The 18,444-nt window shown below is 35.2% G+C and overlaps 1 protein-coding gene and 1 non-coding gene across 8 annotated transcripts in view; one reads left to right on the top strand and one right to left on the bottom strand.

The window, feature by feature from the left end:
- MARCHF1 (membrane associated ring-CH-type finger 1) overlaps positions 1-18,444 on the top strand; it is a 906,067-nt gene that overhangs the window by 51,024 nt on the left and 836,599 nt on the right. The gene's annotated exons all lie outside the window — the stretch shown is intronic.
- On the bottom strand, positions 15,407-15,543 carry LOC120367796 (small nucleolar RNA SNORA2/SNORA34 family). Its single transcript, XR_005582079.2, has one exon. It is a non-coding gene; the product is annotated as a small nucleolar RNA SNORA2/SNORA34 family (small nucleolar RNA).

An 18,444-nucleotide genomic window follows, 5' to 3' on the forward strand; every position in this document is an offset into this window, starting at 1 on the left:
TTTTGAACCTTCTTTTACAGAAGATGAATTTAGTCAAGTGGCTTTAGAAGCAGAAGGTGAGAATGCCCTTGGCATGGACTTGGCATTCTTAAAAAGAGCATTTTGCTGTGGTCATCCAAAGGGAGATACTGGATCAAAAGAGGGAAAGTGAACAGATGCTATCTGTTAACTGTAGCTGGCAGATTGGTTTGGGAGCCAAGTGAGACATCCCTGTGAGGGCTTCGAAAAACACAGAGACCCTCTGATATGGTTTCGATGTCCTGCCCAAATCTCATGTTAAATTGTATCCCCTATTGTTGGAGGCGGGGCCTGGTAAGGAGGTGTTTGGATCATGGGGGTGGATCCCTGGCAAATGGCTTGGGCTATCTCCTTGGTGTTAGATGAACTCTCACTCTGGCTTCTGGTGAGATTTGGTCATTTAAAAGTGTGTGGCACCTCTCATCCCCTCTCCCCCTCTGTCTTGCTCCTTCTTTTGCCATGTGATGTGCCTGCTCTTGCTTTGCCTTCTGCCATAATTGGAAGCTTCCTGAGACCTCCCCATAAGCAGATGCTGCTCTGCTTCCTGTATAGACTGTAGAACTGTGAGCCAATTAAACCTCTTTTATTATAAATTACCCAGTCTCAGGTATTTATTTATAGCAATGCAAGAATGTCCTAATACCCCCTTTGAATAAGTGGTAGAAATATAATGAGTAGATGGGGCTCAGCCCTTGTAATTTGAGCATTGATATAAGTATGACCTTTTTAAAAATATTTTTATTTATTCATTCTTTCTTTTTTTCTTCTTTTTTTATCTTTTTATTTTTAAATCACATGCTGGTGAAACGTGGAGCATATTGACTATTTTCTTGTAATGTAATGTGAATACATATTATTGTAACACTTTAGGCAGAAGAGGGTTATGAATTATGAAAGAACCAGATGTCACAGTTTCCGTAAGTAAAAGGTTGTCATGGAGGTCAAGGGACAGTTTACTTTTGCCAAAGCACATCTGTTAGTTTCTGATGTCAATGTGGATTTTGTTTGTTTCTGGCAGTTTTTAATCTTCATCCAAGGATCAAATGACTAAATATTGTTTGAGGTGAAAAGTTCCATCTCCAATAATGAGGTATAGATGTAGAATATTGAGGGAATTATTAAGGGATCTTAATACCATGCATTACATATATACTTAGGTTGGTAATCTATTTAAAATATATTAGTGGTTCCTCCAGGAAAACAAAAATCTTAACAGAGAGTTTATTCTGTGGCAAGAATGCTTAAACTAGGAATTCTTTGTAATTTACTATGCCTCTACCCATGTTATTCTGCGAAATATATAAAGTCACATTTACTTTGTTTAAAAATATTTCATATGGCTGGGTGCAGTGGCTCACACCTGTAATACCAGCACTTTAGGAGGCTGAGGTGGATGTATCATCTGACGTCAGGAGTTCAAGACCAGCCTGGACAACATGGTAAAGCTCCATCCCTACTAAAAATACAAAAATTAGCTGGGCGTGGTGGTGCACGCCTGTAGTCCCAGCTACTTGGGAGGCTGAGGCAGGGGAATTGCTGGAACCCAGGAGGCAGAGGCTGTAGTGAGCCAAGATTACACCATTGTACTCCAGCCTGGGCAACAAAAGCAAAACTCCATCTTAAAAAAAAAATTCACATGAGTTGATACACTGATTCAACTATATACTTGGACTTTGCTCTTCGGTTGCACATTATCTTTAGTATTTGACTGCTTTGAGAAATACAGACTGAAACTAAAATACAGTTTTCATGTTTGAATTGGTGAATATGTTCTTGCTTTAAGATTTCATAAAATCTTATTTTTGATATACAGTGTAGAACTGTATAAATCTAAATCATAAATATAGGGATTATTCTTTGCTGTTTGCAAATCAAAAAGTAAATATTTGCCACCTCTTTAACATTTCAGCATCTTTCAGAACACACCTAATTTGTTGCACTAGTGCTTTTCTTTACTTAATATAATGAAATATGCCTTGTGCTAAAATATTGGTCTAAATCTAACTTTAGAATTTTCTCCACCGATATTTTTACAATAAAAAAAAAAATTCCTGATCCACAGTTAGCCCTCTGCTCTTTTGATTTTGAATAATCTCCCTGCAGGTACAGGATAATACATACCCCAGGTTGTGATGGCACACAGTTTTGTATCCCTATCCCAAATATCTCTCCTGAGACTCAGGTGCGATGCCTAGCTGCATACTAAAAATATTTTCTTGGATGTCCCACAGACAACCCACATATGACATACCTCAGGCTGGACTTTCCTCCCAATCTGTTCTTGTTTCTATTTTAAAGAATGGCTGCACCAGCTTTCCAGTTGCAGGGGCTGGAAACTACACGAGCTGGAAAGTCATTGTAAATTCATCTGTTTCTCCAAATTCCTATGCTAAATTAGAAACCAAGTATTAAAGATCGATTTCCTTTATTGCTGTATGATTTTTCTTCTCCCTCCTGGCATTGCTTCAGAATAGGCTATCATCAGTTCTCCCTGAATTGCTGTGATGGCATCCAAAGTGGCCTCTCAGCCTCCCGTGTCACTCTCCCCAGTCCAACCTGGACTGGGACTGCAGGGGTGACTGAGCATGTCACTCCCTGACTTAAAAGCCTTTTAAGTCAGGGTCATGTTCAAATTCTCAAGCATAAAGTTTTTTTTTTTTTTTTTTCTCTCTTTCCCCTACTATTTCACTGACCTGACCACAACCACCTCACCACATTCCTCTCCCTTGCTCCAGACTTTAGCTCCAGCTATTGCAAAAGGAATTGTAATTCTCCCATTAACACAGTGATACTTCATTCTCTCATCAGTTGCACAAGCTGTACTCTTCACTTTTCCTACATTCTTCAAGACTCATCTCAATAATCACATCTAGAATTGAGTTTCATTGACTTTTTAGTTTCATTGAGTGATGCTGCTCCCTCTGTTTCCTCAGGAGACTCTGCATATATTTAATAGGAGCCGTTATACAATGACTTGGAATTGCTAGTAAATTGTTCATCTCCTTACTGAAGTACTTGAAGTTAAGACTATATTTCTGATTAGTATTTTTATTCTAAGTGCTAATATAGCACCTGGAGTGTAGTAGACACTCAATAAATGTATTTTGGCTGACAGAATAGAAGATAATCATAATAGCTAACACCTACTAGTACTTATATATCACCAGGAATGGATTGTTTTTCTATAAACATATATATATATATATATATATATATATATATATATATATATACACGCACACATATATACACACAATTAATCCTTACAACAAACCTATGAGGTAGGTACTATTATTAACCCCCTATTGAACTGATAAGAAAAGTGAGGCATAATGAAGTTAAGAAAAATACTTAGGGTCACAGCGGGTAAGCAGAAAATCTGAAATTAGACTACAGGAAGCCTTTAGTTTGGCTCCCGAATCTATGCTTTTAACGCCTATCTGTGAGTAAGTAAAGTCTGTGGTTTAATTGAAAATGTATTAGTTGCTTCAGAACCTTTTTAGTTATCTTCTTACTAAATCTAGTTTATATAAATACAACTTCATAAATAGCACTTTGAATTAGTCAGATAAGTATAGCTCTGCTCTACATAGCAGCAAATACTCGCTTCCTATAGTGACTTTGCTATATTCCTGATTTTATTTCTGTTAACCAACTCACTGGTCCTTGTCCATTTCTCTTGTATAATGTTCTTCACTGTCCAGTAGCCACAATTTTGCTAGCAACTATCTTTTGAGTCATGTGTTCTCTTCCTGTTTTGATTATTACCTGTATCTCTCTTGGCATCCAATTAATCTTTATTTTTGGAATAATATCTTTAACAACTTTTCATTCATTAAAATTTAATTTCCTTTTGAATGTGATATAGACCACTGGCTGGATGCCTAGATCAAAAGATGATGTGGATTATAAAAACCAGTCATTTTGCATCTCATTTTCTAGTAACTGGGACCACACCCATGCTGTTTACATTGCATTTAACCTGTTTGGGAACTTGCTATTTTGAGCATGATGTCCTCAGTGGAAAGCTGCAATTCCAGTAAAGGCAAGAATTTTTTAAAAAGTAGGAAAATTGAAATAATAACAAGCTTTCTTTACTGCTTGATGAGACAATATGCTGCTGGTTTGGGAGTTTAGAATGAAAAACATGAATATTTTACTATTAGGAAATGTTGTCCAGCACTTATTGTAACTGAAAGTTTTGAAATCAACATAAAAATGTATAATAGTGAACCGCAGCTTGAGTACATGCCGTAGTCACTGCTCCATGTATTATGTTTTTAAATCTCAATGCAAAATGTTATTTTAAATTTATTTTTGTTTTTATTTTTATTTTTTCCCCTTGCCTCTGGATATCAATTATTTCATGTATGATATCTTTGCCATATTACAAAGTTTTAATATAGTGAAATGTTTCTATCATATTTCTATGCATTTTAGGTTTTCTTTCTTGATTACTGAGGTATTTTCAATTTATATTTATTTATTTATTAGGAGAAAATCTCCGTCTGTTGCCCAGGCTGGAGTGTAGTGGCACAATCTTGGCTCACTGAAACCTCCACCTTCTGGGTTCAAGTGATTCTTCTGCCTCAGCTTCTCAAATCACTAAGGTCTTATTTGTATTTGTAATCTCAGGTTTTTAGTATTCTTCTTCTTATATTGGTTTTGTAAGTTCTGTTTTACCTTTGAGTAAGTGTGTTTAAATCATCTGAAACAAATGTTTGTTTCAAGCACTTTGCCAGGATGTATTATGTTTATCATGTTTATTATCTCCTTGTATCTTTTCTCCATTATTAAAATATTTCTTCTACTTGATTTTTCAATCTACAATAGGAGAGCTCAACAGAATCCAAGCACTCTTGAAATTCATCCACTGAGTCATTTACTTTGCAAATCCTAATTTTTAAAATTATTTTATTTAATACTGTTTACTCCAGAAAGTCCTGGACTTGTAATTGCTTCAGGTATTCTGATTATGCATTTTTATTTAAACCATCAGCTGTCTTCTCCAGAGGTTTTCTTTTGCCAGCATGTGTTTATTTGTTTTGACTTTCTCTCTCTCTCTCTCTCTCTCTCTCTCTCTCTCTCTCTCTCTCTCTCTGTTATTGGACTCTGTAGAGATATCATTATATTACCTTAAAAATCGTCTCTGTTGGAGTAGCCTGTAGCCCTAGTGGCCATTGTGTCACATATGTCAGATCCTCTATATTCACCAGATCACTCTCTGATGCTTGTCACAGGTTCTCCCTCCATCTGTAATTGAGAAAAGCCACATCAGATCTCTATTCTGTGACTCTAGCCAACGCTTTGCTGACACTTTCCTGGCCTTTGACTTGGGAAAGAGAGAGATGGCAGCTGGGAACTGAGGGGCAGTGATCACCTCCCCAGAACTTTCAGCTCCCAATCTACCACCCCCCAGGCCTCCTCCCCCTACACACATTCCTGATCACATTTTAAAAAGGTATCTATAGATTTACCTAAGGGAAGCTTTTGTTTGTGAGGGATCATCAGTTGCAAGCACCTGGATTTCTTCTAAGAATATAAATTCCTAGGTCATTCTTATGTTATAGTTAATTGACATGTTTTATGTTTTCAGTTTTCTCTGTGCTTATAAGGTACATGTTTATCTGGTATGGCAAATGCTATACATTTGTAGGTGTGGTAAAAAGAAATGTATAGGAGAGAGGAAGCCTGTGTTTTCTTGTGTCTCTCAGTTTGTGTGTGGAGACTGGCAAGTGAGAAACAGCTTTATCCCTTTCCTTTCAGAGCTGTCACTTCTGTGACTTCGGTCACCTTGCCCACCATTTCCCATCATTTGTGTAGCAGAAATTCCTCAGTTCTCCTACTTCTTCTACTTCTGGTGTTTTGCAAGGGCTCCCTTCTCATTAAAAGATTTTGGACAATAATATTTACCTTGGGAACCATCACCTGGCAGAGGATTTTGGATTTAATTCCCTAATGAATGAATTCTAGTTCATTAGAAAATTTTCATGATTACTGAGCACATCAAGTAGAATGCTTAACTCCAGGAAGATGGAAATATTGTTTTAGCTTTCTTCATTTCTCCAGCACCTATAAAAGTGCCTGGCACACAGCAGATGCCGGCAAATGTTTTTTGAATAGCAAATTGGATTTAGCAATACAATTAGACTCATGGATGCGTGAAAAATGTATAATAGGGATTGTTCTGGTCTGCATAAAGCATAAAATTGTGTTTATATTATCTCTTACAGTATAAGAAATTATTCATATTTTAATCTCAAAATGTCTAGAGAAATGTAGCATATACTACTTGGGCTTAATGGTTTATTATATGACTCATCTTACATTTGTTCTGTGCCTTTCTTTGTGGTTATTTTAAATATATGCATACATTTTTGCACATTGGTTTGCTGTTCTCATTCTAGGATGTAAATATGACCAGCAGGGCCCCCAGCTATGTATAAGTCATTCAGAAAGACTACTACCTCTAGTACATCTTTGCTTTCCTCTTCAAAATAAAGTATCTATCTGATTATCTGAACTAAGTTAAACGGAAATAAATGATGAAATAAAGAGGAAAAGTAATTCTTTTAAACATGAGATACAGCATTGGGGTATGACATTTTTCACATTCTTTTCTTATCAATGACACTTATAAAGACCTTTTTTACTTCACATGGACTTATTAAAATGGGACATTTTTAATGAAAATATTTTTCTTTTTCAGGGAAGAAATGTTACCTGCAGCACAGTTCAGGGTGAATTAGGTAAAGGCAGCATTCTTCATGGCATGCTGCTTATCTTGCTTCTCATGGGTACCAGGTCAGTGTATAGTCATTCCTTGCTATCCATGGGGAATTGGTTCCAGGACCCCTATGGATACCAAAATCCATGAATGCTTTTGTTCTTTATATAAAATGGTGTAGTATTTGCATATAGCCTACACCCATCCTCCTGTATACATTAAATAATCTCTAAATTACTTTTAATACCTAGTACAAGTTAAATGCTATGTAAAGGGTTGGTATGTTGTATCATTTAGGGAATAATGAAAAAAAGTCTGTACATGTTAAGTACAGGCACAAGCATCCATTTTCTTTCTAATATTTTCAATATATTGTTGGTTGAATCCATGGATATGGAACACATGGATACAGAAGGCCAACTATGATCATCTTTTAGGGTCCATCCAATTTACAGAACAAAATGTGAAGAAATTTTTTTGAGATAGAGTGTTGCACAGTTGCCCAGGCTGGAGTGCAATGGCACAATCTTGACTCATTGCAACCTCTGCCTCCCACATTCAAGCCATTATCCTGCCTCAGCTTCCTGAGTTGCTGGAACTACAGGCACACACTACCATGCTCGGCTAATTTTTTTGTATTTTTAGTAGAGACTGTTTAGACCTGTTGGCCAGGATGGTCTAGATCTCTTGACCCTGTGATCCATCTGCCTCGGCCTCCAAAAGTTGTGTGATTACAGGTGTGAGCCACTGCGCCCGGTCCCTGAAGAGATTCTTTAGCTCTGTACTTTATGATAAAAACCAGATAAGTAAGTGTTATCAAGTCACAGAATGGACTGAAAATTATATGATTAAATAGAAATATATTTGTGTTTTATATGTAAACATATTATAAATGATATAGATTAGGATTCTGGTATTAAATTCAATGTTTTTTTCATAAAAAGTACTTTTGTGGCTAAGTGAAATATAAGGCTTATCTTTCATAATCCAGGTTAGGGTTGACGAACCTTGTCTTTGTCCTACATTACACACACTTCATGATGCTTCAAGGCACTTAATAATGGCCACGTAGAATCCATAGTGTGTGAAAGTATTCAAGAGTTACACTTTAGGTGGTCATCATTCACATGCATTTCTGTAGGTTATAGAAATGCATGTGAATGATGTTGTCCTTGCTTTTCATTGTATGAAACTTGAGGCAATTCCTTCTGTATCTGCCACATTCTTAAAACGCCTGCCACATCCTTTGTGCTATAATGTTTTCACTCTCTTTGCAGGGTGATTTTACTCTCTGCCATCTAAATCTGTGTTCTTCTCTATTATAGTCAATCACTTTCACTTGACCATTTCTGAATTATGTTGTGGCAGTATGAATGTTTTACAGTACTTCACTCTAAGGAAGGGAGACTTGATTCCAAATCTAGCATAACAAGACCAACCTCCTTACCTCCCACATTAACACCAAATATTTCCTTGCACTGTGGATTTTACTTTTTGGCTATCACCTGCATGATTGCAGGTTATAGTCCACAGTCCTTTTTCAGAACACAAGTCTGCAGTTGACAATAGCTAACAGTTTTTTGAATAATTACCATATGCAAAGACTTGTTATAAATGCGTTACCTCTATAAATTCATTTAATCCTTACGCCAACTCTATGAAGTAGATTTTGTTATTTTCCTCATTTTTATAGATAAGGCTGAGGTAGAAAGAAATTAAACTATTTGTCCAACTCATACTTCTAGTTAAAAGAGTAACCAGGATTGAGATCTAAGCAATCAGGAGCCCAAATCTTCACTGGTTATCAAATTCTAAAAATGGTTTTTAGCCTGGATAAAAGTGCCTCATTAGGAAGAAACAAATAAACAGAGGATTGAAACACAGTCAACCTAATTCACATTGAGTATGACAAATACATGGGCTGGTAGCTCCATATATTTAGTAGGTCCTTAACCTGTAGAGAGCTACTTATCCATTGATCCACAGTTTACCCACCGACTCACAGCTAATACAACAAAAAAATTGCCCACTTGCAACAGGTTATTCTATTCTATTTGTTGATTGCTGTTTGAGGCAGAGATGGCTAGATTCTCCCAGAACTCACCCCTGTTTCTTGAGTAAACGTGTCAATGAGACAAGGGTAGATGTGTATGGGGCATTTAGGTAATCTCTCTTGAAAAGGGCGTTAGTCTCCTTTTCTACCCTCTTGCTTGTGTATTGGATGTGATGTTACAGTTTTACATGTAGACACCAGCACAGACCATGAAAAAGACAGTTGTCTTCTGGGAACAGCTGTGAAGTAAGCTGGAGGGAATCTTAATCTGTACAACTTTGAGGTGCTACTCTACCAGCTCACTTCCAGGCTGCTTTTAAATATAAGAGAAATAAACTTCTGTTTTGTTTAAGCAACTGTTATTTTAGATGTTGTATTATACAGCTGAAGTTAACCCGCACATACTCTAAGTAGAAGAGTTTTGAACTAAAGGACAATACCAAATCAGGTAAACTAATTAATAATAATTTGCACATAATATCATTTAGAGTACAGTTAGTTGCTTATTTTGAAATTCAAATGTATTTACTTACGTCACTTTCCACATCTTCAAAACATTATCTACTAGAAAGCATAATGATGAAGGCAATAACAGAATAACTTTTTTGTATTAGTTCATTCTCAAAGTGCTATAAAAAACTACTTGAGACTTGGCAATTTATAAAGAAAAGAGGTTTAATTGGTTCATGGTTTTGCAGGCTATACAGGCATCTGCTTCTGGGGAGGCCTCAGGAAACTTACAATCATGGCAGTAGGGGAAGCAGGCACATTTTATATGGCCAGAGTGGGAGGAGAAGACCAAAGGGGAGGTGCTGTATACTTTTAAACAACCAGATCTTGTGAGAACTCATTCACTACCAGGAGAACAGCAAGGGGAAATCCACCCCCATGTTCCAGTCTCCTCTGACCAGGCTCATCTCTAACACTGGGGATTACAATTTGACATGAGATTTGGGTGAGGACACAACCCCAACCATATCACTCTTAGCATAAAAGAAGTATTTTTAAACAAAAATGTATTCTTTGGTTCTCTTAAAATTCGTTCCTTACTTTTTTAGGAAAACGTGTTGTCATTACTGCTTCAATGGATAATTATAGGATTTGGATATTTAAAAATATTTTAGGGGGACTTTTGTTATTGTGTCTTTTTACTCATCTTTTTTTCTTACTTTATTAATGAAAAGCACAATGTTAGCACTAATATCTAAACAAAACTTTCCTTTCTACCCTTTTTCATCTCCCTTAATGAATTTGTTGCCCCCTTAAAATGAATTAACTGAGATCTGAATACTGACTAGCTGGTGAGCAGAATCTGCCTTTCATTGCTCTAAAAAGTAGTTGGTAGGGTGACTTACTCATGGTTATTTTTACCAAATCTCTCTCCTCTAAACACTGAAGTCATTGCTACTTTTGACGTCGTATGCTAGGTTTGGGAGGTTAGTTGGTTTGGGAGTGGGTAAACCTGACCTCTAGTTCTGATTCTGTTACTAATGAGCAGAATAACCTTGAGTAGTAATAGACAGTAAACATTTTTGACTGTTCACTGCAGACACTTGTCTTATTACTTTATATACATTAGCTCATTTTGTCAATACAACCACCCATTGAGAGGAGTGAGTATTCATTATCACTTCCAGTTTACAAATTAGGAATTTTGGAGATTAAGTAATTTGGTCAAGGTGTTAGAGTTCATCTAGACTTAAACCTCAGCCTGTCTACCTACAGATCCTGCACTCATAACCTCTACTCTGTACCTCAAGTTATATAACTATTATAATACCAATTACTTTTCTCTGAAAAAGAGTTAATGTTTAGCCAATCCTTGTGATACCTTATATATCAAAAAGTCTATGATTAATATTGTATAAATAGATTATTATTATGTATGATCTAGTTTTGATCCATAGGGATCTCATATAACTAACAGTCTCTCAATACTTCCCCATGCTCTTACCAGAGCATATTTTGTGAAAAACAGAATTTCTTGAGGCCACTGAAAAGCTTCAGCTTTCTGATAGAGGTCATCAGCTGGTCTGGCACAGCTAGTGCAAGTTTTTTAACATTCACAAAATGGACTATTAGTTTAGACAGTAGAAAAGTTTGTCTCCATATGTTTTCTTTCTATCTTCCATCTGACAGTGATACGGAGTACGTCTACCTCCATTTCTTATGATACTGTAGTTGGCTGGATCCTAACAATATGGAATATAGTCTGCATCTTGAAGTGCTTTATACCTTGCAGAATTAGAAAACTTTGATACAAACATTGCCCATTGGTGTATTAAGTTCTCATTGATCTGCCATGTTTCCATAGTAGTTTGCTAACTATTGCATTAAGATGCTTATGACTCTTTTCATTGCTACTGCATTTTCCACAAGATGGCATTGTAATTGAAAGTTAAGGGTCTGTGGAATTCTTTTTTTTTTTTAGGTTAAATTAACCCAATACAGAATAGAGCTAAAGTTGGCCTTAGCTACTCTTATTGGCATTGTTCACTTGGTTTTAATGAGATCTGAAGTGTTTTATGGAGCATAGACAAGTATGGTGCTTCATGTGTAAAATGTAGCTTGATCATCTCCCTTAGTATTCTGCCATACTGCAGTAAATGGTGGCATAATTTTTCTCTGTTTTACTAATGTACTCTTTTAGACATTTACTTGGCCAGTGACTTTAAAAATTATTTCTGAATGTTGTTAGATTGTCACTATTACAAATCAGAGTTTTTAGTAAAACATAATCACATGATATATATTTTCTGATATTTTCTTGGTTGAACAAAAAGAATAGAACCTGAGAGGTTTTATTTTACTTAATGAAGTAAAATATAAGTCATCATATTATAAAATTAGTGAGCATAGTATCTGACATACAATAGAGATTTGATACACTTAAATATACAAATCAGACATAATAGGAAGTAGTGGTGATAAAAGGCAAGAGCCACATTAATAAATTCCTAACAAATATTTATTTAAAATTTTATATGACTGAGTAATGACATATTTTGTATTCTCCAGAATATGGTAAATTTTCTAAGATATCTGAGTATTTTAGTTTTATTTTTGTGTTTGGATTTTTTCAGTGTTAAAATCTGGCTGATCTTCAAGGGTAGACTGCATGAGTACTGACTGGTAAAACCCATGTTGCCTGTGGTAAAGGTGATGCTTGTAAGTGCAGCAGGAGGAATTACTAAGAGTCAATGACTTATGTACAGTTGAGAAAACTTTGAAGGTAAAATTAATGGTGAAACCTTTCACTCTGGACCTTGGGTGGTATGGAAAGAGAGCAGCTATTCCCAGGTGTCTTTCCCTAAAGAAGTATGATGCACAAGGTTCGTTTAATTGGTTCCAGCAATATATGGATCTCTCTTGCTAGCAATTAAGATAAAAGATAAGTAACAAGCTGTGATGAACATTCCATCTTAAAGTCTAAACTTGAGTAATTAAATATAGAAAGTGTACTTTCTCTAGTCTTTACAGAAGTCATGATGAAAGAAATGATCCATTCTGACACTAAGCAGAGAATTCCATAGAGCAATTTGAGATAGAGAAGACAATCGGCAGAACATGCTGAATGGGCATAAATGAAAGACCTTCTGCAAAAGCTGAAGGAGTTTAGCTCTGCCTTTGAAACAATAAAGGCTTTTAAGCAGGGGAGTATCGAAATGTGATTTATTTTTTGGAGCACTCCCTCCGGCATCTGAATAGAAATGGGAGTAAAAGAGATGCAGCTGAAGCTGAGAGACTGTTTTCTTTTAGGCGGATAATGAAGATGGGAACTAGAGCAGATTAGTTGGAATATAGAAGCCATGGATTTGAGAGTTATTTATGAGAAAAATCCCATCCAGGCTTGGTAATGGATTGAATGTGGGAGAGGAAGGAGGCTCAGACTGACTCTCAGATTGCTAATATGGGTGACTGGGAAGATTTAAATTTCATCCACTGAGTTAGGAAATCTAGAGAGATGGGTATTTTGGGAAGATGATGCATTCAGTTATTCAGAGATTTTTTTTTTCTTTTAAAATGCACATGATTTTGGAGAGGAAATTCATTAAGCTTTAGTAACTATTTAAAACTGGTAATATTGTTATTTACAGAGGAAAAAACAAGAGAAGAGGAAGCTGGAGCCCTGGCAGGGACCATACCCACTTCACTGCTCTGCCTGGCATGTCTCAAGCCTTTGTTCTTGTACTTCTAAAATATATCTAAGCAGTGTATCATCACCCTGCAGAGGATCCAGGCTTTGGCTCAGCTCCACCAATAAGCTTAGATATTGGGGGAGTCATTGTGGAAAGTTCTGTTGTTTAAGGCATCAGTTGATCAAAAGAGGGTTACTGCAAATCTACGCCTTTTCTTTTTTCTTTTCTTTCTCTCTCTATTTTTATTTATTTATTTATTTATTTATTTATTTTGAGACAGAGTGTCCTTTGTTGCCCAGGCTGGAGTGCAGTGGTGTGATCGATCTCACCTGACTGCAACCACCACCTCCTGGGTTCAAGCGATTATCCTTCCTCAGCCTCCAGGGTAGCCGGGACTGCAGGTGTGCACCACCATGCCCAGCTAATTTTTGTATTTTTAGTAGTGATGGGGTTTCACCATGTTGGCCAGGCTGGTCTCAAACTCCTGACCTCAAATGATCTGCCCACCTTGGCCTCTCAAAGTGCTGGGATTACAGGCAGGTACATATTTTTAAAGAAATATTTTCCTTTATTTTTTCAGAAGAAGACAAGGCATCCTTATTGCCAACATCCTTAGCATTGGGAGTCTGAGTGCTGATCTTCAGAGAAGCCTTGGCCTGTTCTGTCGTTGCTTTATTGTTCTAATGCAAACTTACAGGTTTGTGGATTCATAGTGCAGGCATAGCCCTCATGCAGGTTGACCTCATATGTCAATTAGTACTTTTCTTCTGTAAAACATCTCCTCTTTAACATGCATCTTTAATTCAATTTGAAGAAGGTTATTGAAATGTATTGATATGTTGTGTTTTTCTTCCACACAAGCAGTATGAGACTAAGAACTTCTGTGGGTTTTATGTAAATCATAGATTCTTTCCCAAATTTTAGGTAGTTAAGATTAGTGTAAAGAAAATAATTTAAAGGTTCATTTGTTTTTAGTATCTACAGTACAGTTGCTTTACATACAATTCTAGCAAAACATCCCAAATGTGCCTCATTCATTGTCACAAAGCTTCTGGGATATCTGTATTCTGTAAATTGAATTTGCCATTTCTAGAAAGTTGAGAATACATGAGCAGTCTTGGAAGATACAAAAGCTGATTCGCCTGAGTCTGGGGTAACAAGAAAATTAATGCCATCTTCTGTTATGGAAAAGGTAGTGACACATATAAAAATTGACTTTTTGACATGCATAGACAGTAATGAGTAATATGTGGTCATTATGAGTCTTCTTTGAAACTTGGGGATCAAAGGGAAACAAAATGAAAAAGAAAATTTGTCCAAAATAAAAGATAAGAGAGAGAACCATTGTTCAAAACATTAAATAGAAAGCCATAAATCTTTTCTTCATCTCGGGAAGAACTTCATGGCATAGATAATAAGACTGTTTAGTGTCTTTATTATTTGATGCATAGGCAATATTAAAACCTAATTTTTGGTCTCTATGCAAATAATTAAGTCCTTATGTGAAACACACCTGACATCAATAATCCTTTGCAAGTAGAATAATTTAATGGGATCTCAAGTTCTTCACAAATAGTATCTAATTTGATTACTGAAAAAATGTTCACACAAAAAAGGTAAACACTGAAATTAGTAGAACTCAAGGTGATATTTAGAACCATAATTTTTTTTCTTAGTTTCATAGCAACCAGGAACTAACTACACAGATTTCTTTTTAAATGTCTTATTGCTTTTCAGAACTTCAACACACAGTTTGGACAGATGGTCAGTGGAAAGGTTTCTTATAGAATTGTTCAGTAAATAGTGATCTTTAAGAAAATGCATTTTTCTTTAAAATTTGCATAGCAGAGGCATCAGATAATTGTACGTCTCATTTTGGAACTAAACCCAGTATGTTTAACTTTAGTTATTTTCATGGTAAATCATAAAACTAAAGAAGATGTTTCTGTAACTGAGCTTCATAGTTATTTTTCTTTCTTCTTTTGCCAAGTGTTACTCTGGAGAACAACTGAGACTTATTTAAGAAAACCTTGGGTATTATGAGTAATAATCCTCACAACAGTATATCAGTACATGTCTGTCTGCAATTCAGTATAGAGCACAGTCAACTAAAAAGAACAGTTTCAGGAGCACTCATCTGTTAGCATACTAAATAAATATTAAAAAGCAACCACTTTATTTCTGGAGGTAAATTCAGCATTTAGAATGTTCTTAGAATAGTTCTACTTTTTATTTTTCTTGGAATTCTTTATGATGAATTCTGAGAGCATCATAAGAATGAAAGTGTTTTTAGTGGCAAGTTGAAGCATACAATCTTAGAACTAGGTTTTCTAAATTGAGTTTGTTTCAGTTTGTATTTTTTTATTTTTATTTTTATTTTTTTTTACAATTATAAATATTTTATGGATATTTTGGAACCCTTGTATTAATTCTATAAATAAATATTAGCCCACATCTATAACAAATGACTCATGTTTCTTTCTAATGAATTGACCACTACATTTCTGAAGTTATGAAATGGCCAAGAGACCATAGAAAGATAGTTCTTTAGGCCCCTGTTTGAAACTAACAGCTTCAGCAAACTGCTGGCCTTGATTCAGGGCCAAATGTTTCAGTTTTTAATATAGACCCACTAGAAATTAAATAGAGAAAAAAAATCAATATTTATTCTCTACTATCATTATTAGAAAAAATTCTAAACTGTGTTTGATAAATTATGTTTTTATATTTTTCCAGCTATCTTGTTTGATTTGTTTTCTCAGTTTCCTTATGATGCCATATGTGTGTATATATATATATATATATATATTTAAAATTAAGGAGCGATGAGTAGTGTCTTTAAGCAGCTATGTAATTTCTCCCAGAGCCATTATGCACAGTAAAGGATGAAACGCTGTGAAATAATAAACGTTATTATGCACTACTAGAAATAAATTTCAATTGTTAGTTGAGTATAAAAACACATGTTTTGTAAACAGAATGATTTTAATAGTTTCTTGAATCTACACATCGTGTATAAAAATGATTTTTTCTCCTAGTAGTTCAATAAAACTCAAATACCATTTTTCCTAATGATTCAGAAAATGATTTCAAAGAAATATTATTTTATATGTTTGTTTCTTTGAATGAAGATGTGATTATTTCACACTGCATGCCTGTATCAAAACATCTCATGTATCTCATAAATACATACACTTACTATGTACCCACAGAAATTTTTAAAAATGTAAAAAAGAACAACAACAAAGAAAAACACGTTTTGTTGTGAAAGACAATTCCTGCATTACATGGGCTTGGTTTCACGTATCATTCTTGATAGGAAACTCCAAAGCATCAGAAAAAGAACAAGCAATATAACTATTTCTTACATACCACTAAGTAATTTTAAAAAGTACAGCATAAGCACTACCTGCCTGGCTTGCCTAGCAATTCCAATTGTCTAGTTTAGTCCTTTGGCCTTAATATTTTTGGATATTAATCTTAGATTAAAATTTCTTTTTATGTTGACCTTGATTCAATTCTACAATGAATTATTTGTTGGTTACTATGTTCTTCAACTGTGATAAACAGAACATAGAAAAAGAAGAAAATAGAAAGGCATGAATTGCCTCTGTACTTAAGGCATTTATAAGTAAGAGTACAAGTCATCTTTCAGTGATTAACAACAATCGTGGTGCCACCACAGCCACTTCTTCTAATCTAAATAATACTGCCTGCACTGAGCCCCATGACTGGGAATGTTGTGCAAGTTGTACTAGAGCCAGAGATGAGCATTTAACCAGAAATATTCTATCTGTGGTCTTGCCAGCAGCTCTGGAGGGATTCACAGGAAGGGTTCCATCAATAGGGCGTCATTATCATTGCCTCTTTCTGAAATGTGGCAGGGAGGACAAAGCAGACATGCAGAGAAAAGCAGAAAGCCACAATAACACACACACACACACACACACACACACACACACACACACACACCACACACACACAGTTTAGAAAGTAACAAGCACTTGAGAGTTGCTTGGAGTTACAGTGCTGAAAAGGATTTCTGTATTTTTTTTCTTTTTGGCTCAAAAATAAATGGTAAAATAGACTTTAATTTTAAATATCCAGAGCAAGTAATTCTATATTTTTTTTAATGTTTGCATGTTTAGTTATTCTTGCAGCTTAATTCTTTTCTATTTTTAGCACTCTCTTTGCACAATATGGATTCTATCATCTATCTATCTATCTATCTATCTATCTATCTATCTATCTATCATCTATCTAATCTACCTACCTCTCATCTATCTATTTTACTAGTACAAAATTTTATGTAACCCTGAGCTATATCCTCCCCTTTCTTTTTTTCTTTTCTTTTTTTTAACTTTTATTTTAGGTTCAGGGATATATGTGCAGGTTTGTTATTTAGGTAAACTTGTGTTGCAGCACTTTGTTGTACAGATTATTTCCTCAACCAAGTACAAAGCCTAGTATTCAACAGTTATTTTTTTCTGCTCCTCTCCCTCCTCCCATCCTTCCCCCTCAAGTAGGTATGAATATCTGTTGTTCCCCTCTTTGTGTTCTTGAATTTTTCATCATTTAGCTCCCACTTTTATGTGAGAGTATGCATATACCCTCATTTTTCTCTAAAGTTATTTCTTGTGTGATCATTTTATGAGGTTTTCAAGTTGCAGTTTTTAAAGTTTTTGATTTTATGAATTATTTTTTATTTTAATTTTTTTTTCAAATAGCATATGTAATAATCTTACATAATTATTTGTGGTGTTCTGGAGCTTCACTAAGCAGGGAAGCAAGGGGTGTAAAATGAGCTGATTTTCTAAGAAAAGTATCTTATTGGTGAAATAAAAGGAAAACAATCTTGCTTACAGATCAATGTCTCCAGTGAGTGTGATTTGAAATCAATAGATCCCACCAACAATATGATTATTATCAGTCAATGTTTCTTTGTCCTGGAATTCAGAGAAGAAAGTAGCAGATAGGTTATTCCCCATAAATGTCTGTTTTTAGTGCAATGTAAGTATAATTTCTAAGGTAATGTTTGCCAGTATGTCTCACATTCAATGCTAGATTTTAATGATATATCGAGATGCTCTGAATTATATACAAGTCATAAGTGTTGCGATTTTTTTTCTAATTAGAACTAAATATAGTACATCAAGTTTAGTGATTTTTGAAAGAATGCTTGATTTCATGGCTCTGGGTGGAAAGGCACATTTTCTAGTTTTTCATTCCAGCTTCTCCCATACATTGGTCTATATTCATTAGCGCATAGGAACATGCTCTGGCAAATACAAAAGATTCAATGTAGCTGTAAGACAACTTTAAGATTTGACATGTTTAGTAGGCTCAAGGGACCAATCATGTAAATAAAAACACATGGTTTGAAAGCATTTACAGCACCATAGTCTTGAAGACTTAAATATTAAGCTTATTATCCTTCTGGAAAAGAGGCAAAATAGGGAACTACAGCCATCTTATAGTTACCTGGTCTTGTTACATTGCACCACTTG

The sequence above is a fragment of the Saimiri boliviensis genome, chromosome 3 (genome assembly GCF_048565385.1).
Source record: "Saimiri boliviensis isolate mSaiBol1 chromosome 3, mSaiBol1.pri, whole genome shotgun sequence".
Classification (NCBI taxonomy): domain Eukaryota; kingdom Metazoa; phylum Chordata; class Mammalia; order Primates; family Cebidae; genus Saimiri; species Saimiri boliviensis.